Source organism: Rhinolophus ferrumequinum, chromosome 11, assembly GCF_004115265.2.
Source record: "Rhinolophus ferrumequinum isolate MPI-CBG mRhiFer1 chromosome 11, mRhiFer1_v1.p, whole genome shotgun sequence".
NCBI lineage: Eukaryota > Metazoa > Chordata > Mammalia > Chiroptera > Rhinolophidae > Rhinolophus > Rhinolophus ferrumequinum.
Window position 1 is genome coordinate 15,899,716 of NC_046294.1, and position 19,925 is coordinate 15,919,640.

Here is a 19,925-nt window from a genome sequence, read left to right on the forward strand (position 1 = left end):
TTTCCCTTCGTTCACCCAGGCCCATGGCTTCCTCTGATTAGAGAAGCATCTGTAGCAGAAAGATCCTGGGGAAGTTAAGCTTTTTCCGACTTGCTTCAGAGCCTTCCCCTGATTAAGAAAACCATGCAAGATCCAGGCTCTGTGATAAGGCAATGGCTTCCTGTGGCAATCAGGGTGGCGGCTGCCGGGAGGCTTACAATTAAGATTATGGCCCTGGCGCTGGCCGAGCAAGGGTTGCTGCAGGACACAGATGCTATCTAGGGAGAGACAGAGCCCAAGCAGGCTCCAGGCCTCGCCGCTCCGCCACTCTGGTGCCACTGTCCACACGGGTCTCAGCCAGGCCCTGCTTTCTCTGCCTCTGGGAGCCGACCACCCTGCCTTGGATTCCAGCCTAAAACACCCCACCCAGCCAGCGGCACAGCCCAGAAGTGAGAGGATAGGCTGGGAGACCAGGAGCATATCAGATCAGTGACTGAGAAAGTGGTCGGGTGCTTCCCAACCACGGCCACCACAGATAAGCAAAATTTCAAATGCCATAAGGCGGCTGGGAGCAGCTCTCCACAGTGTGTACACCCCGTCCACCCTCCCTGCATCCGTAGGGGCAGGAAGGCAGGTGGAGGGGGTCTGCAGGGAAGAACAATGTGGGGAGCTTTCTGGGAGTTCATCATCTCATCTTACCCCCCAAACCACCCCATGGGTAGAGATTAGGCCCCCATTTTAGAGATCAGACAACCAGCACCCACAGAGATTTTAGGAAGAGCCCAAAGTTTAAAAACAAAAATTCTAGGTCAAGGAAACAAATCATTTTTATGTCTTTTCAGGAAATGGAATTTCAGAGAGGTGATTTGGCTTAAAAGTTTGTTTGTTTGTTTATTTTTGGAAACTTAAGCCTCAAGTCACAAAGCTGGTAAGCAAAATACATAAAAATTGTAGGGTAGTTCAGCCAAGGGCTTCAAATCTCAGCCACATTATTCACTGCTGTGTGACCTTGGGCAAGTCACTTAACTTCTCTGAGGCCCAGTGTTCTCATGTCTCTGAGGCTGTTGAGAGGACAGAATGAGATAATGCAGGGAGTGTGCTTAGCACTGAGCCGGGCATGGAGAAGCCCTCAATGTTGGTTAATCTGACTCTTGTGATTAGCCGGGACTCAAACCCTGGTCCATTTGCCCCTCAGACCCTGTGGCTGTTCCACTGAGAGTCTGAGTCATCCTTCGCCCAAGACTGGCCATCAGATCTCGTTGGAGCTTTCAAATCCTCTCTCCTCTCCACAGCTTTCCCCAAGGCCCCAGTCCATCTCTGCCTTCCGGCTGTCCTACCACCCTTGTCACTTCCTCTAGTTCAGGCACTGGTTTGGAACCTCAGAAATAGAGGACACGAAGACTGGAACAGAGATTCAAGTCACTGTTGCCCCGTTTAACAGATGAGAAAATGAGGCTCAAGGAGGGAAGTGGCTGGTAAGGGCCCGTGAGGCACAACGGTAGCCCAGGCTGCGCCAAAGGACAGACATCATGACTTCACATTCAGGAACTTTCCATGAGGAGTCTAGCCCATCACATGTCCTGGGATTATGGGCAGCCCAAGAAGCTTCCAGAGTCCCAGAAGCTAACCTGGGCTTTTCCATTCTCAAGTCCATCATGGAATGTGAACTTGATTCAAAAGAGAGTCCTGAGATGGGGAGACAAAGGAGTAACACTAAGAAGGTATCTCCAAGACTGTGGTGGGCGTGTGGAAGGGTGAGGAATGGAAGGAGTCCTCCGTGAGCCCCAGGAGCTCTGCTTTCCCTTGGAGGGCTCCCTCCCTCCGATCCTTCAATCTTCACTTTCTGGGTAGAGCCGTGGAGGAGCAGCCATGGCCCGTGGCCCCCTCAGCAGGGCAGCAGCCAGCCTCACGAGATCCCGCCTCAGCACCAGCTTCTCTCTCCTCACATCTCACCTTTGCTCCCCCTCCCTGAACAAACGTCTGGGGGCAAGGACGAGAGGAAAGCCACCTGTCATGTGCCCGGCACCCCCAGCCTGAGCTGAGAGTTCTCCCACTCAGAAAGGGAGAGCCTGGAGGGCAGGAAGAGGAGAGGAGATCAGACCCTCTGTATGAATAAGTTGAGATGCCACTCCCCCATGTTGCCCAAATCATACCTCTTTCAACGGGTGTCTTTTCCCTTCAGGGCTGTCAGGACTCTCTTGAGGTCTCTTTCTGATGGTGGCTTCTAGGTAAGCTCTAGAGGGGGAAGAGAAAAAAAAAAGAATTTTGAAAAGGCAAGGGTTAGGGTGGCTTCTGGGGGAACCCTCGGTCCCAATGTGTACCCACTGTCTGACGTGTCCACTGCCTCCTTCCCCATCAGCAGGTGCAGAAGCCAGACAAGTTTCCCTGTGGCCAGAAAGGCAGAACTAAGCACCCAGCCCACGTAGGCTCACAGGATGGCATCCCCAGGGCTTATGGAGCGGGGCGTATTTTCAGTCTTCCCAAATCAGCCCGGGAGCCTGTGCAATGTCCACGTGACGACCTCGAGCATGCTAATCACAACATCACACCGCGACTCTTTGCTTCCAGCTAGAATATTACCAACTTGGTGTGGGAACTCCATTTTCCTCAGGCAGAAAAAAAAGGCTTTCTGAGTAATTTTGAAAACGTGGAAAAGAATTCATCATTACCTAATGAATGCAGGCTCCTTGGGCAAACGAATACTTTCAAGATCTGGTTGGTATCGACAAAGAGATGTAAAAAAAAGGAGGGGTCCTTGGCGGTGAGAAAAACAGCTCAGCCCCACAGTGCAGGGGTCGAAGACCCGTCTCTCCCCGCTTCTTCTCTGTCACTTTGACTGAGACCCCAGGTCACAGGAGAAGGATCAAATTCACCACGTCCAGGCTACATACCTGCCAGCCAAGACTTGGGCCAGTCCCAGGGGACCGGCTTATTCACAGGCACAGCTGAGAAACAAAAGAAAAATTTGTAGCAGAGAGGGGAGAGCCAAGATCCCCAGCCCAGCTCCTTGAGCCCAAATGACCAGGCTGCGCAGTGGAAGCCCTGATCAAGTTTCAGGTTGTCTCAAATGATTATGACAATAATCCCGATACCCTCTGCAATCACATGAGAAAGTATCACCACTTCAGGGATGAGGATTGTGAATTCAGGAGAGTTCAATAACTTGCCGAAGGTCATACTGCTAAAATGGGACAGAACCAGGACCAGAACTCAGGTCCCTGGGACGCCAAGCCCGCTGCAAGTGCCATATCCACAGGGGGAGAAGTGCAAACAGGAGAGAAATGAGTTCCAGGTCCACTCTACAAATCCCAGCGTCAGTGCGCCCCTTGCACAGAAGAGGTTCTCAAAACTCCCTCCTGACTGATGGGAAATAGGGCTTGGTTGGTGGACGTGACCTCATTTTATTTGGCTCTCTCTGCCCCAGACGTCCACCCAGCCAGTGTCAGCCCGAGGGCCTTCATGCCTCACAGGCGAGACTAAGGCTGCCATCGGAGGAAGTGAAAGTTCTGCCTTACCCATAATCCTTTTTTACATACAGAACCACTTCAAAGTTGTTGTACTGTGACCTTTTAGATCTTATTCTGTGTAATTACATGGGTGCATGCATGTGTGTGTGAGCATGTGCCCGTGTGGGCCCACAAGCAGACGACGTGACTTTACACGAGTAAGGTGCTACCACACATGTTCTACAATGCTACTTCTCAGGGATATCATGCCTACCCACGACGGTGAGGTTATATAGACTCTCTGAGTCTTTTGCACAGCTGCACGGTACCCCATAATAAATGTGGACCATAATTTATTTTCCTCCCCCACCACGGATATGTGGGGTATCTCCATTCCTGGCCATTATAACTCCCACCTTGCTGCAATGATCCCCATACCTCTGTGTGGAAGTGTCCATGAGATTCCAAAGCCTGGATGCCTAGAAGTGGGCTGGCTGGGCAGAGACTCTGTACCTCTGTCTCTGAATAGATGTAGACAAACTGCCTTCCCAAAATGCTCAATCAATTCCCCTCACATAAGCGGGGCAGAAAGAGCCCCTTTTCTTGGATGTAACTTGGAACCCGGGGTTCTGTCTACACAAGGGCTTTTCCAGTCACCTCCTAGTAGCCTGGGAGGCCAAGTCCCCTGGACAAAAGGAGGAGTTGATCTCTTGGCTCCGCAGATGGCCACTGCTCCACTGCCGGGGGCATCTCAGAGGAACTCTGGCCCACGGGAGCCAGGAGCCAGGAACTACATTTATAGGATCAGAACTGATAATGAGCTTTTATGAGCTCTGGGGACCATGAAGAACACGTATTAATGTCGAGTGTGCCTGTCAGCCACGCAGCCTGGGTGGATGTCACACATTAACGAAATTAAAGGCCACGGCCACCCTGGGAAGGAGCTGCGGGCTGCATGTCAGGTGATGCGGGTAGGCTGTCAATAACAAAATTACTTTCCAGGTTTTGTACTCCGGAGCCTGAAGCTGTCTCCAGTCTTCAGAGGAATTCTGCCTTCCTGCCGCCTGAGGGGAGATTAGTTTATTACCAGTCAGCCTGGAGAGGCAAAATCCAGCACTAATCCTAATTCTCATTTAAGCAAATCTGCATTGTGTGAGAGAAACCAGCTGGGCTCGGAATTTCTTCCTTTTTCCCCTGAGATCTCATTCCAGCCCCCTCCTCTCTGTGAGGGAGGGAGGTCACTGCAGATGTTAGACTCAGCTGCTCTCTTGGGAAGAAGAAAAGAATCCCAGGGTTTAGGGCCAAGAGGGGGACTGGAGCTGGATGACGAGAGGCAGCATTGGAAGATGGTGGCTGGGTAACGGAGGTCGCTGTTGACCTTGGTGTCTCTGGCGGTGGAAAGGAAAGGCCACCACTGTCCAGGCTGCAAACCACGATCCTCATCCTTGGTTTGTACAAAGATCCCCCACGTTGAAGTGGCACAGGTTGAAATCCTGAGTCCACCTCTAACTAGCTCTGTGACCTTGAGCCACTGACCTTCTTAATCCATGCCTCAAGTCCTCCTCTGAGAAACAAGGCTAACCACAGCTGAGAACTCCTAAGCTGTGAGAGGATTGCGTGCGGAATGTGTACACGGGACTTAAAGAGCCTGCCGTCCAATATCCTATTTCTTGAATGTAAGACTCCGTGGATTATAATCGCACCATTATTTTATGGACTTCTAAGAAAGAAAACACTGCCAGTGAATTAATTATGACTTGTCACTTTTTGAACGATGCATCCTGGTTCCAGAGACATGACAATGGAAAAAAAGAAATAAAGTGTGCCTTGGACTCCGTGAATAGTAAGAGCTTAATGAAGGGCAGTGGGTTTGGTGACTGTTAGCCAAGTCCTCCCATTTTGCAAGGTCCAGCTCGAAACTCAGATCTTTTTCCTTCTCTTCTTTCTTCTAAACAAAGCAAATCTGCATTGTGTGAGAGAAAGCAGCTCTCAAGGTATAAGAAAAATTCTGAGAGCCACTTTGGTGTCCTGGATGAGGCTCCGTTGAGAGACTTTAATCTCTACCCTGATGCTTCCTACTCTATTTTTAAATTAAAATAGAACATATATACACAGCAGTGCATGTACTATGAGTATGCAGCCTACTGAATTTTCACAAACAGAGCACCCCTACGTAACTGACACCCACATCCAAACCTTCTCTCTGTTTTCCAATCATTGTTTCTCTTCCATCCCATGTTTCTCAAAGTATCCCTGCCTCTCCATCCCACCGCCTCTGCCCTTCCCTGCCTGGGCTCAGCCGTTTCATTGTTGTCCGCTTGCTGCAAACAGGCTCCAGGCTAGTCCACCAGCTGGGGGCTGGTGGCCTCTGTTCCCTCCAACCTGCCTTCTCCTTTGCTGTAAGACTGAGCTCATAAATGTGGAGTATCGTTTCTCTCTCCTGGCCTCCCTTTGCCTACAGATGGGGCCTTTTGTCATCTGATCCCTGGCTGCCAATCTTTCCATGCCCACCTTCAGATCCTCACAATATGCAGACCCCACAGTCAAACTGAACTCGCCTGCAAAGTGTGGACAATCATAGCCCTACCTCGCTGGCCTGAGCTGGGGACTAGGTGAGCTAACGGATTGTAAGTGGTTGCCATGGTACATGGCGCAAAATCAGCAGCCGATGAATAAAGGAAGAAGGAATTCCATAAAGTGGAACCTGCTTGCTACTTTCTGTAAAACTGGTAGTGGCCGTGATTGGTGGTTTCAAGTTACACGTCTCATAGCCTTCTCTCACTTCCTCAGGGGTCTACACAAAGAAAAGATGGGGTCTACACCCCAGACATATGCTAACACTTAATTCACTACAGCTGAACTTTCTAATATTTTATATAATAAATTTCTAGGTAACATTGAAGACAACTGGTTTAGAGTCTCTTGATATCTTAGAATCCCAAGTCAGTATGATTTCAGAGAAGGAAGAGAGCTGGGAAGCCTTCCTGGAAGAGGCAGCAAGGAACGGAGGGAGGGAAGAGATGAGCCCAGTGATAAGCCCTTTCCTGGCTAGCTCCTGCTACAACCTCTCTCTCTCCCTCCCTCCCTCCTCCAGCCACCTCACATCTCTTCCTGGCTCCTAGGTAGAACTGCCATCCTTCCGAGCCCTGTGACCACAAGGACTCCCAAGAAGGAGCAGCACTTGTGAGACCCTGGAGGTGGCTCAGCCCTGGATGCCCTCTTCCCACACCAATGCCAGGCCACCAGATCCAGGCTGGGCCACTGCCAGCTGATGCATGGCTTGTTGACACAGAAAAGCTCTGCAGTTTATGGCTCCAAAGCAAAGCCAGGGCTTTGTTTTACTTTGTTTTAAATTAGCAACGCAGGGGGTTGGGGTGGGGGTGGGGAGAGGGAGAGGAGCCAAGGAGTGTTCAGGAGGAATTCCTGCTGTGTCCTGCATGTCAACTATCCCCTGGGCAGCTCTTAAGGAAACCACATCCTGTCTCTGCACCTTCTCTCTACCTGCACTCCTCTCGCTGCTCCCCAGCGCCACTCCCCAGGGCCTCGCCCCGTGTCACTCAGCCCCATCATCTTCTGTTCCCATAGGAGGCCCTGAGTTGGCCTGCTAATTGTACCCCAGGGTCACAGTGGGGCTGAGGTGGGAGCCACGACATCCTTAGAAAGATTGGGATTTATTTTTGCTCCAGGAAGGGAGAGCCACTCCCTACATATAACTGGGCACAGCAAGTGGGCGTTGGCACTGCTGGCAAGGATCCCAGTGGACAAGGAACTCCCAACCTGAGCCCTACAGCTCCTGGTGGCCTGGGGAGGGTGGAAGGGCCAGGGTGAAGCTAACACAGGAAGCTGTTTATTCTCAATGCAATTGCCATTAGTAATCATCCCCCCCCCCCCCCCCCCCCCCGCTTCCCTCCCTTTAGGTCTGGGCCTTTTCTGCAGATGCCATATGCTGGCCAGGGTCTCTCCTGCCCTCCCCATGAGACAGACGCCAAGATGCTCAGATGAGCAGAAAGGACACTGTGTGGCCTCTGGGAGCCTAAGACTCCCTGTCACCAGCGGGCACTGCCCTGCCTCCGCTCCCCCTCTATCCCGTCTGGAAGTTTTTTCTTATTACCCGAAGGAGGTAAGGATAAGAACTCTCCATCCTCTCCATCCCCTAGAACTCACTTTACACGTGATCTTCCCTCTTCTTCCTCCCACACTGCAAGGGGAGTATTATCACTCTTCCAATTTTATACATGAGGAAAGGGAGCAGCCGCATTTTTATGTAACTAAACGTACTTGTGTTGTTCGTGGAGAAAGGGACACAGAAAACATAAATGATTCTATCCATAACGTCTGCTAAGTAAGGCTCACTCATTCTCGCAGGAGACGCGCGGGGAGGGGGCAGCAGACCTGCCAGCAGTGCCCCGCATCCTGGACCTGAGCATCTGGTCCCAGAGAGACCTGTCCCCGAAGGTGGACCCTAGCCTGCGCACACCTACTCCACAGTGTCATCTGAATGAACAGACGACAAACATGGAGACATCACGCTTTAACCAAATGACCAGCGTCCTCCTCCACTCTAACAAAGAAAGGAACTGAGGCTCAGAGAGGTCAAGTGGCTTGTCTGCAGTCACAGAGCTGACCCAGGCTGAGGGAGGACCAGAACCCACGATTTTGTCTGCAGCCTGAGACCATCCTGCATTAGGACAACCCCCTATGTCCTTCCTCCCCTGGATGCCTCTGGGAGATTCTCAGGCCACTGGACTGTTTCAGCAAAGATACCTGGGGGTTCAAAGGCGACCAGACCAATCAGTGCTTCTGGTACATGGTTCAAGAAGAGCCAAGCTGAAGCTGGCTTTCGTGCAAATTGTGTCTCCACATGTTCCAGATCTTGAACTCAACATGGATCTACTGTGCAGTCTTACACATACAGGGACGCGTGTCCAAGGATCTTCCACCTCCGAGAGAAGCAATACAGTCATGCACCACTTAACGATGTTTTTTGGTCAATGATGGACCACATCTACAATGGCGGTCCCATAAGATTATAACAGAGCTAAAACATTCCTATCGCCTAGTGACACATGCCATAGCCATCATAACGTCCACTAGTGAGGTCGTGACTGCCGTACGTTGTAGTGCAGTGCATTTGCCACCTGTTCGTGGTGAGGCCGGTGTCCACAAACCCACTGTGCTGTCACCCATATAAAACTGTACCACATGCACTTACGTACAGTGCATAATACTTGATAATAAACAACTGTTACTGGTGTACGTATTTCCTATACTATACTGGTCAGCATTACTTTAGAGTTTACTCTTTCTACTATCACAAACAAAGTTTGCTGTAGAACAGGACGCCCCGTAACGCCGGCTGCAGCCTCATCCATCTCCTGTTTACCGCGTCTCTTCAGTACATCGTTTCTCCTGTGCGTGATTTAATCTTCTGTTCTTTTATAAGTTTACTCTGGCCTCTGTGTACAGTGTCTGTGGTCTACAGTAGTGTTCAGTAAGGACCTAGAGCTTCACTGTCCCTCACCACTCACTCACCCAGAGCAACGTCTAGTGAGGTCCTACGCAGGTGCCCCACCTGTTATCTTTTATACCGTAGTTTTCCTGTACCATTTCTAGTTTTAGATATTTTGGATACATACATACTTACCATCGTGTTGTAACGGGCTACAGTATTCCGTACAGTAATATGCTATACAGGTTTGTAGCCTAGGAGCAAAAGGCTACATCATATCGTTTAGGTGCACAGTAGGCTGTCCCATCTAGGTATGTGTGAGTCACTGTGATATTTCACAGGGACAAAATTGCCTAACGAAGCATTTCTCAGATTGTATCCCCATTGTTAAGTGATGTATGACTGTATTAAAAGCCACATGACAGTAATAGAGATATTTCCAAACTGGCCACCCTGCAGCTAGCAAGGAAGCTGAAAGCTGAGAACTTATAACCAGACTTGAGTGAAAAGGCCAAACCCCACGGCCAACCACAACTTTCTTCCTCAACCTGGGACTATTAATTCAGGCTTTATAACCCACAGGGTTGTGGTGGGATCTGGGAAAACTGCACCCCAATTCTTTGTAATTCTTCCTTGCTTAAGTCCAAGTAAATGCAAATGGCCCGCAGGAGGAAAGACCACAGAGCCATTAACATTTTGATGGGTTTTCCCAACACGTGGAACAAGAGAGCTTTAAAATTCGTGGTGCAGAGATTAATAATTCCAGCCACATTTTTCTCTCCCCAGCTTGAGGTGGCCAAGAACTTTTTACCCCTTTAAACCTTGAGTAGGAAAGAAAGGCAGGAATTCAGAGAGCTCAGTCTTAAGAGCCCTACAGAAAAGAGACAAGACTGGTGTTCTAGACGGAGCGTGTAGAGCCCTCCAAACTCAATTAACTGGCTGAAGCAGGGATGGGGGTGGCGAACCTGCATGGGGGGTGGGAGCATCTTTGACTCCACAGAAGGACACAGCCAGTCCAGGAGAGGAGCCCGCTAATTCCTAACAGCAAGGCTCACCTTCTGTAACTGACAAGAGGCCAGTCCTCTTAACATCCATGGTCACTCACTCAGCAAGCATCTCTGAAGTGAATCTCTCTGCGCTGCATACCAGGTGCTTGGGATAGAAGGAGCAGAAAGACAGTTCAGCTCAACAAATCCTTGATCTCAAGAAACTCAGTCTAGATGGGGAGAGAGACAGGGAAATTGACGATAACAATAAAACATGGTGGCGACAGAGGCAAGTGCGGCTGCCCTGGGACCCTGGGGGGGTGGGGGGCACCTCAATCACGCTGAGTTTATGAGCAGCAGGTCCCTTTGGGGAATTCTGGGTCCTCCTTCAAAACTTTCTTTTGAAAATAAATGTCGTGTAATAGTAAATATAGAAGAAGAGATGAACAGTGTTTTCTAGTGTACGATCAGAAAGAGTATACAGATACTGTTGAGAAAAATGATCCAAAACTTGGAAATACGGCAAGGAGAGACCTGTCTTTTCAGCATCATATTGGAGCATAGTTGAGCAGGCCCAAGGATTATTTAACTGTCTAGGGGATTATGTAGGAATGTAACTAACTCGGGTGAAGTTACATGGAAAGTTGTACGTCTTATAGAAAAGATAACTCCAAAGGTTACGATTCTATTGCCCTGTAGGGCATTAACCAGGTTTGTATCCAATCCAGCCATCGATTCCAGCATTCTTTATTCTTTCTCCAATGCCTATAATAACCACTGTTTCTCTCATTCTCCTGAGAACCAGCTTTACCATCTTGCTGGTTGGCTCTTTCATTAATGAGTTAAATCAATCTTTGCCCCATGCTCATTTTACATTTATATGAGATTTTATAGGATTTATAATTTTTTGGAAATTATACTTTGACTGTACATGCCCAATTGCACACACACGCGCGTGCGCGCGCGCACACACACACACACACACAATGCACAGGGGAAAAACCAGAAAGAAATATAGCAAAATATTACAATTGGTATCTTTATGTAATTGGCATATACATACATGTGAGTTTTATAATCAGGAAAAAGAGTGATAAACATTATTTTTTAAATAGAGAAACACCCTCCCCCATCTAAACACCCCCATCTAAAGTTCCCCAAATGAATTGCGAATGCAAACTCTGCTTCTCCTGTGTGTGGAACAGGACTTCTGTGGATTATCTCCTTAAGTCCTCACTGTCACCCTGTGTGCACGGGACTATTAGTGTCCCCATTTGACAGAAGAGGAAATGGCAGCACAAGGAGTTAGCCTGGGATCACAGGTCTGAGCAGTAAGGGGGGACGTGAACCCCAGGCTGCCTGGCCCCAGAGGTTGCCTACTTCACTACCCTGCCAGACGCCGGCCTCCCACGTGGAAAAGGCAGAAATAAACACATATGCAGGGCTGCCAGGGTCAGGCTTGCAGAAGACAGTGTTCCCACCCATCCCCAGAGCGCACAGCATGCGAGGAAGCCAAACACAAGCCTCGCCAGCTTTGAATTGAATTCTCATGTGTCTCTCCTACACTTGTAGGCCAGGCCCAGGTCTCCATGCTTGAACCTCCCATGACATTGGGATGGGGGCACCGTGGTAACAGGCAAATGTCTCAGAGCCCCTCTCCACTTGCTCTGATGGCAGCGCCTCTAGCTAAACCTGCTTATGCACTCCAAAAAGCCAGCCTCACGTCGACAGTTCCCTCCGTCTCTCTCTGCACACACAGGCACTGCAGAACTGGTTTATTACCTAGATCCGCAAGCAAAGGGCAGCCTAGCTTCAGCAAAGAGGGGGGTCGGTGTGTTGGACAGGGCCCCAGCCTAGTCCCTAGTACCCTAGAGGACCAGGGCTCTGCCTCTAACGTACTGTGTGACCTTGGGCGAGTCGCAAGCCTCTCTGTGAGCCACAGCACCTCGCCTTTAAAATGGGCAGGGGGACCCACTGCGCTGGGACGCCCTAGATGTGCTGCCAGCATCAATCTCGCTTTTGCTGCCAGGGTATTTTACATGCAGCAGGCGTGGAGCCCTCACCAGCGACCCACGCCTATTGATTCTCAGTAAAGCTCTTCATGTGGCGGGTCACTGCGGACTAAATCTGTGCGGAAATTAGGTTTTGAGGGAGGAATACCATGTGATCTGGAAAACCAAAGAGGGGAGTGTGGGGAGTGGGGAGAGATACTTCATTTCAACGGAGCTCTTGAGAGCCCCTACAAACCACCCCATCTGTGGGTTCATTCTGGTCGCAATTTATTTATGTATTTTGGTCAAATACACTTTCCTAGGTCTCCAAAGCACCTGCAGAATCAAGCAGGATTACTTGGGTAAATACTGTGTTTCAAAAGCTTCCAAATAAAACGCCCCATTTTCCTTAATTGAACAATAAATATCTATGCAGCCTTTACCTGTAGCTGTGAGGACACAGGAGAATCATTCAGAAATGTCAGCCGCTAAGTAAGTGTCAATATTGAAAGACATGTCTCTAGATGATTAATTAAGATCAATGGCCAAAAGAAACACAGGAGAGCCCTCTTCTAAGAACGGAAAACGATACTGCGAATGAAAACGACTCTGGCAAACGCGCCCAGCTTCTGATGCCTGGGTGAGTGACAATGAAACCAATCTCGGTTTCATCGTCTATCAGCTCATGGCCTGTGATTCTCAAAATGGGTCCCCCATGGGTTCCTCGGCACAGACCAAAGAGGAGCGGAAGTGGGGAGGGCGGAAGAGCCCCCACCCTAGTTCACACGGCGGCTCCATTATATTTCATTCTGGTGGCCAAGTGGTTTTTATCCGAAGGCATCGTGGTGACCCATGTCCTGTGTCACTTGGGGATGTAATGCCTCGAACTCTGGGATGGGGCTTTCCTTGCCAGGTAGCAAGTCCACATCCCTAGCAAAAGGGTCTTCCAAGACAGACCAGAAAGCCACAGGAAGACCTGGCAGGCACGGGAGCACTGCCACTGGTCCCAGGTACTTTACCCCTCTCAGGCCTCACAGCGGCCTTACGTAATAGGTGTTCATCTTCTCCCCATTTTGCAGATAGAGAACCTGAGTATCAGAGAAGATGGGTAACCTGCCCGAGGCCACACAGCTCCTAAGCCAGGATTTAACCCCAACACCCTGATTCTTAGTCACTGCCTAAAATCTAACTCCCCAGAAAGCCACAGAAAACCATGCTGGAAGGGGCTCTGGGGATCACTGGTCCCGCTCCTCCGTTTTACGATGGGTAACTGAAGCCCAGAGAGGGTAAGGGACTCACCCAAGGTTCATAATGAGTTTGCAGCAGAGCAGGATTAAAACTTGGACTCCCATCTTGAAATCCTCTTTCTTTCCACTCTACTGTGGCACCAATGGGCCACTGGGGACAGCATGGTTTGGTGGTCAAAAGCTTAACTCAAGTGCAGACCACTGCCCAGTTGCAGACCAAGCTCTGCGATGCTCAGCCTACTCATGGTCCAGTTTCACCATCCTTAAAATGGGAACGATATTTGCACTTAACCTACAGAGCTGTTGCAAGGATTCCTTATAACAGCACGTTCCCATGTGGTGTGTTCTCAGTCAATTCTAGCTTCTCTGTCCATGGGACCTGGGCAGGCTTAAAGGGGGACACGAAATGAAGTGGATCCTTCGGGTGGATTGGGGGCAGAAAACACCGGGTCTATGTCCTGAGTTCAACCCCCACCCCCCATTTCCCTAGTCCTCTCTGCCAGGGACATCGGAGGAAGTAAGGAATGAGACCGAATGAGATGCTATGATGTGTCTCTGTAAAGTCAGAAGTGAATCATCCTCTTGAACTTGCCATGTTTCTCCTGACCTCATGTTAATTTCCAACTCAAAATAAAACGATGTCTCTCCAATACCAGGAAAAGTAATTTCAGGTCAGCACACAGTCTGCCTAATGAGATCAAATCCCCTCACTCGCAGAAAGTCAAGGAATTTAAGTTGCAGAAAGGACCTTAGCTCAGAGCATCTGAGATACTGCATAAGAAAGTGATCATCTCTCTAAATGTAAACTGGTAGCCTGGCCTCTGTTGGGAGGGAGAAAATTTAAGCCCAGAGAGGTTGAGTGATTTGGCCCATGTCACACAGCCACAGAGGCAGTTGGTAAAAGAGACAGAATGCGAACCAGGTCTCCTGACCTCAGGCTTTACTAGGATAGGGGTGGGGAAAAGGGTAACAGTGGGGGGAGGGAATGACGGAGATGGAAAGAGGGAGGGGAGTTTGAGTGTGAGTTTCACTACTGTGTTTCCCCAAAAATAAACCTAGTTGGACAATCAGCTCTAATGCATCTTTTGGAGCAAAAATTAATATAAGATCCAGTCTTATTTTACTTATATAGGCATACCCCATTCAGGTATAGTATACTACAATATAATATAATATAATACTGGGTCTTATATTAATCTTTGCTCCAAAAGACGCATTAGACCTGATTGTCCAGCTAGGTCTTATTTTCGGGGAAACATGGTACATACATTTGAGTGTGTAGTTGAGACAGTGTGAGCCTCTGAGATATAAGGGAAAACATTTGGGCCATTTGAAGTTCCACCTTCACTTAAATTAAGTGTGAGAAGATGAGTGTGAACAAGTGTGAGAGTGGATGAGTGAGCAAGAAGGGTGTGAGTGGCGAACAAGTGAATGAGTGAGTGAATGAGAGGAAATCCAAGAGCTGGAGAGAGAGAACAAGAGGAGGAAAAACATGTGGGCCCTGTTCAAATTCCCACAGTTGAATGAATCAACAGGAATTGTTCTGAGACAAAGAGGCCATTTCAAATCACATTCTTTACACCAAAGTCAACCCAAATGTCCCACTAGATGCTTTCTCAGAACCAATTAACAATAGCCACAGTAATATTCACAATCATATTTAGGATTCCTAAGCAGCCAGGTATGATTAACGCCCACTTTCCAGGTAAGGCTGCTGAGCTTTGGGGAAGGGAAGGCACTTGGTCCCCACACCTCCCCACCCAAGTTGTTTCTGGGATAAGAAAATCTGGTAGTCAGGAAAGACCCAACCAGAAAGCTTCTCGTGGAAGCACCGTGTGCCTGCGAACCATCCCCTGGAGACAGGGCTGTTCCCAGCTGTGGGCAGAATGGAGAAGGAAGGAAGGTACCATGGAGCGGGGAGTGAAGACAGCATGTTCCCAAGTGTGAGCTGCCCACAAGGTAAAGCAGATGGCTGCCTGTGAGGGAGAACCTGGCACCATGATTGGCAGGATTACCTGCCGGGAGCTGCAGTCACCACCTCGCCTGGCATCTCGCCCTGACGAGCCAGAGGCGTATCCTGCCCTTCCATGCTAGCTGGGCCCTGGTGCAGGGCAGGCCAGGAAGAGGGGGACTACCAGAGCCCCAGAGAATTCCCATCTCCCACCCCAACACGAGCAAAGAAAGGGAGCACTGGGTCCAGGTGGCCACAGCTCAGGAACCAGCAAGTCTCCCCTTCCAGTGGGCATGAGGGGACACAACCAGGCCAGCTGTGGGGAGTGGCAGAAAAGGCATGCTGTGCGCTTTCTAATCCTAGTCTTGTGCTAAACCCAAAACAATCCTTTGGAGTGGGTGCTACTCTTCTCACTTTACAATGGGTAAACAGGCTCAGAGAAACTAAATAACTCACCCAAAGTCGCCCAGATGGTAAGTTTGGACAGAGTCAGGATGGATCCCAGCATGACCAGGAGGTCTTTGCTCCTTCTAACTCATCCATCCCTCATCTGCAAACCCCTTCTCTCTGACACAGGTTGGGAGTCCCAGAGGGCAGCATTTTGTTGTGGGTTCCAAATGCAAGTCCCAGCAAAGACCCCGAAGGAGAATGAGAGAGAGGCACACCCCATCATCCAAAGGGGGCAGCTGCAGCTCACCCCCAGTCCATTCTTGACACACAGAGGTTTTATAGATGTAAACGAGCCCAGAGAGGGTCCAAGGTTACACAGCAATGGTGAGGCTTGCACATGGTTACTCATGGTGAGGCTATAGCAAAGCTGGAACTGGAACCTCTCTCCCCATTTCTACTCTAGGGCTCTTGCTCTCCACTCCATGGGGCGTCTCACAACCAACTAGGAACCACTGGAAAACCCAGAACCATGATGGTACCCTCATTCATCTCCAACCTATCACATCTGTGTCACTTCCTCCCCGCTAAGCAGTAGGCAGTGGAGAAGGCGCCCAGGCTGGCTGCAGGCTGGGGTCTCAGCACAGAGACAAGGCTGCAGCCAGGAGCAGGCCAGGCGTCGTTCTCGCCCTGTTCCCTGGCGTCAAGACGGAGATTTTCCCTAATGCCGCTGAGACTGGTGATCTGACATTGCTGAAAATTGCCCTTTTCTGAAGTGATATCACACACACACCCAGTGAGGGGCTCCCATGTGAAGGTGTTTCCAGCAGCAGCCGGGGGGCCTCTGTTGTCTTACCACTTTCTGTTTTCATTAACATTTGCAGGAAAACTCACAGTGCATTTTGCTGCAGAGGAAAACCAAGCGATCTCATTTTCTCCCTTCAACCAGGCAGATGGCTCCTTTTTGTTCTTCTCCCCTCACTCACGCTAGAAATTAAAACACAAAACTAAAAAACAAAGCGAAAAGTTCCCTAACATCGGCAAATGTGCTTTTTGAGGCCATTTTGAACAAAATGTGCCTGAAATTGGGTCCTCAGACGGTTGTTACAAGAGCATTTCTTCCTTCGGGACAACTTTATCGTCACCTCCGAAGTCTTCTCCTCCCATGGAGCTTTGGGGTTTCCAGGGGTGGCCTAGGAAGGTACCCAGCCTGCTCAGCACGTGGAATGATCACCATGTTCTTTAGCCCCAAGCACCCCAGTAAAGCTTGGCTGCAGCCATTTCTGGGGTGCTCCCGGAAGTGAAGGGAGCACCCCAGAAATGCCTGCAGTTTCTTTGGGAGACTTCTGGCTACGCCCAGTCGTGGCAGAACTGATGTGACAGGAAGAGGACCCAAGGGTAACTCAAAATGTGGGGGATCCCTGCCTCCTGCACACATCTTCCCACGAGGTCTAGTTCACCCCTCTCCCAAACTTCTGGGGACTCGTTTGTCCATGGTGAGGCACGGGTGTCCTGCACAGGCCGCTCCAGCTCTGCGCTCCATACCCCACATGCATTCGGTTACTTCAGCCTCCCACCAAGCTGCACTGCTGTTATCTACTTTCACACAGACGGAAATGGAAGTATCAAGACTTAACCAGCCCGAGGTCATACAACACCAGAAAGTGGCAGGGCCAGAGTCCACCCAGGAGACCTGACCCCAGACCCCAGCTCTAACCGCTGCACCACACGGCTCTCTTCCATGACCCACTGAACTGGCCGGCACAGGCCCGGCCCTAATCCTGTTGCTCGTCACCCCATAGATCTCTAAGCAGTCATCTGCTGCCTCCAACGTCACACTGATTTCAGACACAGTCCTTGGTGACGCCTTACGGCACAGGTTCAGGGCCCAGGAGAACCCGTACAAGGGCACCTGTGTACACACACTCATCATCGGCTCCTGAGTTCTTCTGGGGGAGGGGTAAGACGTGCTGCCTCTGTTTATAGCCTCCTGTTCACTTATAGGAGGGACAAGAATACAAGTGAGCGGAGAAGATGGCCTGCCACTCCCCACCAGAGGCTTCTTAAGAATAACGTCTTCCGAGGAGCCTCGTGCTTCCTTTTTGGGGCACCAGGCAGCATCGGGAGTGTGAGGGCCAGGAGCCTGGCCGGGACCAGTAAGAAAGGGCCTCTGGCCGAGGGAGCATGGGTACGGCAGGAAAAGAGGGTGAGCTGGGTACTGGGCAGAACCTATCCTCCATCTCTCTGTCTGGTAAAAGTACCACCTGAGTCACCCACACGACGGGCACCTCCAAGTGACACCAAGAGAGAAAAACTCTCTGTGTCCTCAGAGAGAGGGACGGAGTGGGCCTGAGACTGGGGCGAAGCTTGGGAGATGAGAGGAGAGGGCGAGAGGGCCCAGCCCGTCAGGGACCAGGAGAGAGCTCCTTATGGCAGGCGCGCATGGATCAGGGGCCTTAGGACCCAGAACAATCCCCACTGCGCAGTGTTGGGCTGGATGGTTAGACACCCTCTGGATGTACTGCCCTCAGCCTCAAGCCTCCGGTAAAAGTCTACTGCACACAATGGAAGAAGGAAACAATGAACGGTCCCTACACCAAGCAACACCAGGAGCCTCTTTCCCCACTAAACAGCTCAGAGGCAAAAACCCCCTTAGGAAGGAAAAGGCCAGCCTTGGGGTGGTTCAGACAAAGCCTTCCCGTTTCTCCTATACCCCTCCATCAACGGTGATCTCCGGAATTCCATAATCTCAGCACTACAGGTTTCCCCTTCCATCAAATGGGAATTAAAAATCTCACCCCAATCGGCTCATTGGGCATCAAATGAGATGATGTTTATGGGTCTGGTGTTTGCATGGAAAACCTCTCCTGGGCTTCTGGAGAGAAAGGGAAGGGAAGAGAGATGACATGGCAGGTCACTCCACGCCTAGCACCTGGCTAGGCCCCTGATCCGGCCTGTGCTGTCCCGTTTTTCCAGGGGAGGAAAAGGAGGCTTGGTTAGGATGAAAAACTTGCCAAATGTCATGCAGCTGGTGAGGGGCAGCGTCAGAATTTGAACTCAGATCTGTGGGATTCAGAAACCAGAATTCTCACTTACCGGCTCATTCAAATGCCACTCACGCTACAGCTGCCTTTGGATCTCTTCCTTCTAGAAGAGCATTTGATTTTTTAATCTCGTATATTTCTCAACAGCACACGTGCATGAAGTCAGGCACACAACTTTATTTAATATATTATTATCATTATTATTGTTTTGCCAAAAAGACTCTATCAGTGAGATCTCCTTTTCTTTACACTCTCACACAAACACACACACACCTCTCAAACCGTTTTGAATGGTGTTTGAATAGTCGTTGGGCTACTTCGAAAAAAAAATGCCCATGATTTAAATTCAATTACATAGCAACCACTTTTTAAAAAGAATATTTTTATTTGAGCTCATTGTGCAGCAAAGCATCAGACACTTTCTTTCTTTAAACTACTTTGAGAAGAAAAAATTATCAAATGAAAGGAGGAAAAATTATGCATATCTTCCCAGCTATTGAAAATAATGCTGATGAATTTTCCTCTCTTGCTTTTAATTTATTTAAACAACAACCCCCACTCCCATCAACAATCACGCCTGGGCTTCCTGAGCGCTCTTCAGGGAATTCAAGGCTTTTTGGTCACGGTCCCTGATCGAGACTCCAAGGGCTGACTCTAGTGTCGGAAAGAGACCCGTAGAATAAGCAGCCCCACTCCCCAGTGTGTGGATGAGATGTCAGCCGTCCACGTCAGAAACGAGAGCTAGTTCAAGCCAAAGCAGCACTAGGCTCTAAACTCTGCCTTTCTGGACTCCTAGTCCAGTGCTGTCCCCATCTCTTCAGTCGGGGAACAATGGGGACAGCAGCAGTTCAAGGGGTGGGTCTAGGCTGCCATCCAGCTCTCCTAGCACTGCCACCACACTCTCCCAATTCCATGGTTTTCCCACATCCCCAGGCCTCCTGGGGCCCACCAGGCACTAAGGTTGGCCCCTGGTTTTCCCCTCAGGTCTCTGGGCTCAGAAGAGGGAAGGGCTCCCACCTGTGACCCCAGGTCTAGCCCATCCCCAGTACCAAAGGCCTCCCTCCATCTCACTCAGCCTTGCACAAAAAGCAGGCAGTGGCCTCAGAGGTCGCTCTGTTTGCCTTGGCTCCTCAGCCTGCTTCCCCAGCAAGAAGCCACTAGAAAGGAAAACAAAACAACAGAAAGCTCTTTGATCTGCCAACAGAAGACCCTGGAGGAAGGTGGAAATCAGCCTCTGTCATGACCAGCTGGCCTCCCTCTCACAAGTCCCCTGCAAAGGGCCCCAGGTCTCTTTCACAGACGCCCACCTGGCCCAGGCACCTGGAGCCTATGAGATGAAAGGGTTAAATGACATCTGTGGGCAACAAGCAGGGGATGGGGCGGGGGGCAAGAAGAGGCCAGAGAGGGTCAAGCAACTGTAGGAGAGGAGATGGCCATTGACCCAG

General features: G+C 50.1%; 1 protein-coding gene across 2 annotated transcripts in view; it reads right to left on the reverse strand.

The window, feature by feature from the left end:
- Window positions 1-19,925, reverse strand: part of TSPAN18 (tetraspanin 18) — a 177,850-nt gene that overhangs the window by 145,505 nt on the left and 12,420 nt on the right. For both annotated transcript variants that reach the window (XM_033119992.1, XM_033119991.1), the window contains exon 2: window positions 2,133-2,214. The gene's annotated coding sequence lies outside the window, so the exon portion shown is untranslated. The remainder of the gene's footprint in view (window positions 1-2,132; window positions 2,215-19,925) is intronic.